General features: G+C 37.9%; 1 protein-coding gene across 1 annotated transcript in view; it reads right to left on the reverse strand.

The window, feature by feature from the left end:
* The window catches only part of TRAF3IP2 (TRAF3 interacting protein 2), a 64,883-nt gene extending 56,829 nt beyond the window's left edge, over nt 1–8,054 (reverse strand). Inside the window, exon 1 of the mRNA XM_051997557.1 lies at nt 7,587–8,054. The gene's annotated coding sequence lies outside the window, so the exon portion shown is untranslated. The remainder of the gene's footprint in view (nt 1–7,586) is intronic.
* Between the last annotated feature and the right edge of the window lie 711 nt (nt 8,055–8,765).

Consider the following 8,765-nt stretch of genomic DNA (forward strand, 5'->3'; position numbering starts at 1 on the left):
TCAACAGAAAGATCCTGCCCAGGTAGGGATGCCATTGTGCTCTACTCATAAATTCTTTGACTAGATTGCCCAAAGCTGGGGATGATCTGGATATAGGGATAGTTTTTCTTTGACATGTTGCTATTCTCAGTCCCTTCCTTGAAATATTCATTCTCTCTTTAACTGTTAACCAATCAAAGTTGATTGCCAAGGGGAACACCCCTCTTTAGGTTACACCAGCCATGAGCCCATCATGATTGTCTTTGGTCTAAAAAGAGGGTCCTTTTATTAATAAATTATTAATTACTTTATTTATTATATTATATAATTATATATATTTCAATGTTATATGCTTATATAATTATATAAAATATTAATCAATTATTAATAAAATGACTGTTACCCGGAAATTATGTCTCTCTAACTTTTTAAACACCACAAAGTTTTGCAAAGTGCATTACCAATATTTTATTTGAATCTCATATTACCTTAATTTTACAATTAAGAAACTGAAGCAGAGATTAAGTAGGAAAGAGAGCAAATATTATTTATACAGCACCTGATATGTGCCCAACACTATGCTAAGTACTTAAAAAAACAAAACAACCAAATATTTCATTTGATTCTCACTAAAGTCCTTCAGGATAAGTACTATTAATCATCCTGATTTTATATTTAAAGAAACGGAGCCAAACAGGTTAAGTGACTTGCCCAGAGTTATATGGCTAATAAGTATTTGAGGCTGGAATTGAACTCAAGTTTTCCTCGAATCCAGATCCAGTCCACTGACCACTGAAATACCCAATTGTATCTAGAGATCTAGAGGACCCCAGTACACTGGGGTAGACTCCAAAGGGTTTATATGAGGGTATGGACAAAATTTGCCCAGCATTAGATGGCATTTTAAATGACCATATATATACCTGTGGGAAAGAAGTATAGCCCACAATGATGATACCTAACTCACAGAACTAAGGATATGGATCAGAAGAGTGTGGAGAGCATGATTTGATAAGATTTCTGAAAAATTAAATAAGTCCTACAGAGTTGGGGGGAAGGGGAATCTGGACCTATGAATTTCATTAGTTTGGGCATCTCCCAATGAACAAATTCCATGTACCAATGCAGATCAGCAGTCTCTATAACTTGCCTCTTGGAGGCAGTGAGTTTGCTCAGTGATAGAACTCTGGGACTGAATTCAAGAAGACTTGAGTTCAAATCCAGCTTTAAATATTTACTAGCTGTGTGACACTGGACAAGTTATTTAATCTCTCTTTACCTTAGTTTCCTCAACTGTAAAATAAAAATGATAGTAGCACCTATCTTGCAAGATTGTTTTAAAGATCAAATGAGACAATTTTTGTAACAGTGTATTACATAGTGTGTGTAATAAGTGCTCTGTAAATGATTAATCCATTCTCTCCCTTAGATGGTTTCCTGAACACTATAAAATTAAATGACTTAATAACTTATAAACTATATATTTATATACTATACTTATAAACTTATAAATTAGCATTATAAACTAGCATTAGTCTATAGCCTATAGACTGGTTTATTTAGGGTAAGATTTGAAAACAGGTCTTCTGGACTTCAAAACTAGCCTTCTTTCCACTCCAGCATGCTTCCCTTGAGGAGTTCTAAGATAAAAAATTGTGGGAATCATTGAACTCAAGGCTTTGGAAGCTATAATGTACATGTCCCATGATCTATAAGAAATTGACTATACCATTCTTGCGTTCTTTGGTGGTGTTATAGTCAAGGTAGAGGATGAGACTGCAGAATTTTGATTTGAAAAAAAGGGATTTGATTAGGGCTCATTAAATTTTAATCATAAACTGAATTCAAAATAAATTGAAAACTGGTTGACAGAATACAAACAAAGGGTGCTGATAAATGGTTTGGGGGCTTAGTTAGAGGAAGGTTTCCAAGGGTTTGTGAAGCAAAAATGGGCTAAATTTAATGAAAGTGTGAAGTATCTGGAAGAAGATAAATAGTATAGTAATTAAATGGAGTAAGAGCAGGAGTGAGACTCCTGGATAATTAATAAGCTGGATAACTAATTCCTAAGCAATCAAAAAAAAAAAAAAAAGCTAGATTTCAACAGCTGCTTGAGGTATCTGATTTTCTTTTTCTTTTTCTTTCTTTTTCTTTTTCTTTTTTTTTTTTTTTTTTTTGGTAAGCAATAGAATGTAATAGTCCTTTAGAATCTATATAGCTTCTGTATGGATAAGTGATTATGTTAGCATAGGCAACATATCTAACTCAATTTTACATAGATTTACATATGTTTCAAGACTGCTATTATTAGGAAGATCTAAGAATCCATCTGACTTTTGTTAAAATTTCATCCATGGTTTCTTAATGTTTCATTTGTCTACTAATGAGAGATTTCTAAGAACCAGGGATTTTTTAAAAAAATCATTTAAAATTCTGCTAATAAAAAATAAAATTGCTAATACTCAGTGCCTTTCATTCCCTCCTCAAAATGTATGCAAACTTCATAGCATTGGTTTTCTTGGTAAATAATTGTAGAGGCCTGGTTTTGAGTGAACTGCTTGGCCAAGAGTCAAAGTCTAGTGAACAAATACTTCCAACCTTAACTTGCAAAATTTCCCAGACATAGAAGTTCTTCCGTTTCATTTGCCAGAAGATTTGAAATAGTGGCAAGTGTTGGAGCCAAGGGAACCCTAACTGCCCTTTTGAAAAAAAAAATCATGCTCAGTAATTCTCCCAATATGACGATTTGCTCGAAATTCAGTTGACTTTGAGAATCTTTTTGAAACTTAGTGTGGGAACTATAGATTACAGGGAATGATGTGACAACATTTTTTTTTTTTTTTGCTAATTGACTATAAACTTTTAGAAAAATAGCTGAAACCATTATATATGTTCAATTCAATGCAACAGAGCATTGATTAAGCCCTAACTGTATACAAAGCACAGTATTAGGTGTTAGAAAAAGCACTAAAACATTATAGCTAAAATCCCTGAGGGGATCTGGGAAGGCAGCACATGAGTCTTCAAGGAAGCTAAAGACTATGAGAGACCAAGACAGGCAGGAATTATCCTTCTGGTATATAAAAAGAAAAAGTGTAAATGAAGGAGACGGAAAAACAAATTCTGGAAACAACAAATATTCCAGATAAAGAAACACAAGGTGAGTGGGGGAGGGTGAAGGAGAGAAAAGAGTAAATCTCAGGGCTGGAGAGGGCTCATTTTAGCTTTTAGCTTAAATTTGAAATCAAGAGGATAGAGGAAGGGAATACTGGAAAGCCCTGGAATTAGGAAATAATTTGGCAGAATACAGTCAAACCTCCTAGGACAAATAACCTCCATGGCTGAATCCAAATGTGCACCCACATGCACACGTGTGCACATGCACAAGTATCTGCCAATCACCAAACATACAGTTGTTGGGAAAGGGAGGGAGCACAGTGGAGCTTTTGGTGGAGAAGGCAAAGATTGAGGCATTAGTCCATTGCCTCAGCCATTTCAGCATCAGTTCTCCACTCTGAAAATGAAGCCTCAGAGACACAACTGCAGGACCCTAGCCACAGACTGGGATGAAGACAGCTCCCACTCTCTAGTCACCTTTCAATTTTCCTCTCTCCAAGGCTCCTGTGCTCATACACCTTAGCATGTATGCATATACAAATACACAAGCAACTGGAGAAAGGACAACTTAGGCAATTATGGAAGAAATAGTGGCCTTGAGATGCATCAGAAGTTAGAGGAACAGCTGGGAAGCTGAAACTATCTTAGGGCCAATGAGTATAGAGTTCATGAGACAGTTCTTGAAGAAAAAGTTTCCTAATACAAATATGATACATCACAGAGAGGCAGTGAGGTTGTGTTGATTTTTTAAAAAACAGCCAGATATTTGACTTGGGATTGTCTCTCTGTTAGAATGTAAGCTCCTTGAGGACAGAAATTGTTCCACTTTTGTCTTTGCATCCCCAGAGCCTTCTAAGCACACATTAGGATCAGATAAATAATAAGAGTCCTGAATTCAGATGCTATTTTGGATCCTAGGCAAGTCTTCTTACGTCTGTTTACCTAAATCAACTGGAGAAGGAAATGGCAAACCACTCAATGGTTTCTGCCAAGAAAACCCCATAGTTACTATAAACCATAGTGTCTTGAAAAGTTGGACATGACTGAAATACTAAACAACAAGGAGCTCAATCAATGCTTGATGGATCCCTTAATAATAATAATAGCAAACATGTATAAGGTATTACTGTTTGCCAGGCACTTCCATTAGGAAGGAACACATCATTTAATGTGTTTTGTTTTTGCTCACATTATTTTGTTGTTGATGCTTGCAGTTTATATATGCTTTAAAATGGGAATGCAAGATTTCCTATAGCAGAAAACTGATGCAAATTAAAAAAATTCTTCTCTATCACATTCAACAATATGTAAAAATAAAATGCCGTATCTCTCCCTTCTATTTCTCTCTCTGTGTGTTCTTGTCTCTTCTATTAAAAGAGAATCCTCCAAAAAGTGTGAATTCTCTTCTCTTTCTTTTTATTTTCAAAGATCTTGACAAATACTTTCTCTGTCCTTTCCAACTATCCCTCCATTGGCTTTTCTTCCTGGTAGCCAATTGTAGAAATATGCCTGTGTTAATAGTAATAAGCCCAGAGTTTGAAGGAGAACAATAGAAAGAGGAAATTATAAGCTATGTGACCTGGGAAAACCATCTTACTTTTCTGAAGTATCTGCCTATCTGACAGGGATGTTCTGAAAAAAGATGTTTTTTTTTTTTAATGTTAAATGCTAAAGTTATTATTATTATTATTACTGATTGGGGGAAGGAGGTCAGAACTTTTGATTTCATCTATATAGCATATTCTCAGTTAAGGAAAACTTTTACCACTGAAGATCCATATGAAGTCTTATTTGCCTGGGACATTGAGAGATTATGTGACTTTACCATGATCACAAAGTCAGAGTGTGACTTTGAATACAATTATTATTATTTTCAATAGTAGGAGTGGTAATAAGTAGTAGGAGTAGCAGTAGAAGTAATTGGAGAAAAGGAAGAAAAAAAGGAGAAGAAATAGTAACTCATGTATCCTGACAGAAACTGCTAGTGAAATAAACCCTTAGCGTGAGTATCTAGCCCTAAGAACATTTCCCCTCCCAAATTTTCTTAAAATTTCTGAGGTTATCTTCCTTGTTAACTGAACTGGTGGCCCCCAAAGAGGGACAATAAAAGGTAATATTATACTTATTACTAAGATAAGTAATATCTTAGCCATATTACTAAGAACCCAACAATGCTTTCTCAGCTGACTGATTTGGAACTGTAGGATCATAAAATAGGATTGTGACATGACGTTTGGGAATCAAACCTATCTTAGCAGCTGAGCACTATTTAACCCAATGTTTGACAATGATGCTGTAGTACTTGCTTTTAACTCACCTAAAGTGATGCATCCTTGAAAACTTAAGAATCCTGACACCATTTCTCCCCAAAAGAAACCCATACCCTTCAGAGCCACAAATGCGGCCTGGATTAGAAAGGGAACTGATGTCAGCCTCCCTCAGTTTACTAATTTTAATCAGTCATTCAAGCAAGAAGCCATTTTTTATTAAGCTATGTGCTGGGTCCTGGGTTTGGCTTTGAAGATTCAGACAGAAGGATTTGAGAGTACTAAGAAGGTCCTGACACAGTCCCTGATCTCAAAGAGTTTACATTTTAATGGGAAAATAGACTGTAAGAATAGATAAATAAATATAAGCTATTATATATTATAGGCTATTATAATAAATATAGGCTAAATAACTACACAGTGGTTGAGAGAGGAGGGCTCTAGGAACTGGAAAAATCATAAAAGGCCTCATGAAGGGCTGGCATATCTCATTCAGCATAAGCGAATTCTGAATTTCATTTATGATGCCTGCTGGCAGTTGCAAGAAACACAAGAGAATTGGGGGAGGGGAAAAAAAAAAGAAGGAAATTGTTGCCTGGATAGCATTAAGTATTCTTTATGTCATCAAACAGGGTTTCTAATCATATTTTGTCAACCTAGAGAGTATACAGGATGTGTTTTGTAGTTTCCTTTCTGAGGATATTAAAGGTGTCACAAACATTTATTACCCCTAGAAAAGAGTAATTTCAGCTGCTCTGTAATTCTGCACTTCTCAGTTGCTAGGTTTGCCATGAGTCCTCTGGACAGCACTCACCTCTCTTTAGACAGTGGGAGCTATAAAATGATTTTTTTTCTAAATAAAGTTCACCAAGTCCTTTCTCTTTTCTATTCTAGGCCGTATCCCACAAGTCATGCTTGAATCACAAGCAGTCTTCCAGGGAACACAACTAAGTTCTCCATCTTGATGCCCCCCAACCCCTGTTATAAAAGCTTTTGGTAAAAGTGGGTAAACTGATGGTGAAGCAGCAGAGAGAAACCTCGGTGGAGGAGGAAAGAGAAAAAAAAATTATGATGAGTGTTTTTTCCTTCCCATCTAAGCCCCCATTCCTTATGGCTACTCTTCTCACTCCAATATTCATCCCTCCTATTTGTCTCCAACTCCCAGATGGGATTTCACAATCTATGGTTCAAGCATTTGTGAAGTACTCTCTTTAATTCAACAAGCATTTATTTAGTGCTTACTATGTGCAAGTCACTGTGCTAGGTGCTGCAAATACAACATAAATAAAGAAAAACAGTCCTTGCTCTCAAGGAAGTTGGAACTTATTCGATGTAACACAGTAAGAGGATCCTTTTATTCTGTGGAATGCTCGTGGTACCAGACGCTGTGGGGCTTTACAAAAATAATGGGACTGGAGTAGCTTACAGGGAGACATCATTAGACACATTAAATAGGCCACTGCTAAGGCCATCCATCATAGCTATCCCCGATCTAATACAACTTAATTTCTTTTTGGAAGTTGTGTGCTTCTTGGGGTGGGGGTGATCCTTCCTATGCCAGTCCTAGAGACCTCCCACAAAGTACAGAACATTCAAGAATATTAGTCTGGGTTTAGCTTCTCAGATCCAGGATAGTACTTCAGAACTAGTTTTCCCTAAAGGTTCCTTTTTAGAGCCAGGAAATGAATGGCTTATTGAGGGAAAACACACCAGCCCACAACTAATTGAAAATTGGGAGAAACTGCCTGGCCTAAGCAAGTGTTGATTTTTTCTCAGCTTTGAAACAAGGATGCAAGAAAACTTGGGAACTGCCACTGACACGTCGCGTGGCCCAGGGCCAATGACTTAACTTGCCAGTTTTAGCTCTCTTCTCAGGACAAATGGGGATCTGTCATCTTATTGTGGGAACACCAGGTTCCCTAACAAATGTTTTCCCAGGCAAGACCTGAAATTTGAGAAGAAGAGAGTCCTGTTTCCCCCAAAGAGTTAATTTTTGCCTTGTTGATTGAAATTCTAAACCACTAAGTAACACTCAAGCAGGAGAGGGAAAGATTTCACTGTGCTCCCCCCGAAGCCGGAGAAATAAAGGGTGGGGAGAGAAAGGGGATGGGCAAAGGCGACAGGCCACTGCAAGAGATGAGGAAGAAAAACACAATTTTTAAAAATGGGTCAGTGACTGGAAACAAAATCAGGCAGGGCAGCAGCAATCTTGAATCAACTCACCTCATGATCAGAATGGAAGAAGCCTGACAGCCCGGGGGATGGAAAGAGGCAAAGAAAGGAGGGTCCCTCTCTCTCCCTCCTCTCTCTTCTCACTCCTTAAAGCGTCCTCGGGATTTGGGTTGCTCTGGATGTCTCTCTTTCTCTCTCTTTCTCTCCTTATCCTGTCTAGTCTCAGGTAAGTTGCAGAACAGGCTTTGAATCAGGAAGTGGAAGTTGTATGCAAATCACAACTGAGAACTAGAAAGCTCTGTCTCAATATTTTCCTGTGGGGGAGTGAACCTACAGCTAAGTCACTTTATTTCTTAAAACCGAAACCTCCTTCATGGACTAGAAAAGTCCAGTGACCAATTAGGTTTCCTCTTCCTCTAGGCGTCCAGGACTAAAGAAACTGAGTGGAGGAATGCCAGTGGGACTTTAGCGGCCATGGCAACTCCCTCTGGATCACCGCTCCCAGGAGAAAGCCCTACTGGTTAATCGTTGTTCTGGTCGGTTAATTATTGTTATCGATGAACTCAGGGCTCCCAATGAGAAGAGGAAGGGTGTTTTACTGGGAGAGGGTAGGAAGCTGTGCATCATGGGGAGAAAGAACAGAGGAGAGGACCTGGGTGTGGATCCCTGGAAGAGCCTTTCTGGCTGTGTGACTTTGGGCAAATGTCCTTAGCTCTTTGAGCCTCCATGTTATAAAATAAAGGTAATTGGACCAGAGGACCATTAGTCCTCTTTCTAACTTTAAATATGGAATCCTAGATTAAATATAAATCCTAGGGTCATATTGTAGAAGCTAATTTTAGTCAAAACATCTTGACTTTTTGAGTTCCAGAAGAAGGATTCATTAGGAAGTGTTCCTCATTTGAGGCATGGAAAAAGTCAATGGATCTGCAGCTACTTTTCAGGCTATGCCACTCAGCTGGGGTCTCATCCTAGTTCGATTTCATAAAATCCAGTTAATTCCCCTTCTTTTAGTCAGTCAATAACTTGGTGCAGTGGAAAGCTCAGCTGGATTTAGGGTGAAGAGGCATTGATCCAAAAGAGGGCTCTGCTGCTTCTTACTTGTGTGTCACCTCTGATAAGATGTGTTGCCTCTCTGGGCTTCAGTTTCCCCAACTACATATCTAAGGGATTAGATTGGTTAGATGATCTTTTAGCTAAGGTACCTTCCAAGTCAGTCCATCACCCTCT

The sequence above is a fragment of the Antechinus flavipes genome, chromosome 4, assembly GCF_016432865.1.
Source record: "Antechinus flavipes isolate AdamAnt ecotype Samford, QLD, Australia chromosome 4, AdamAnt_v2, whole genome shotgun sequence".
In the NCBI taxonomy this organism is placed as follows: Eukaryota; Metazoa; Chordata; class Mammalia; order Dasyuromorphia; family Dasyuridae; genus Antechinus; species Antechinus flavipes.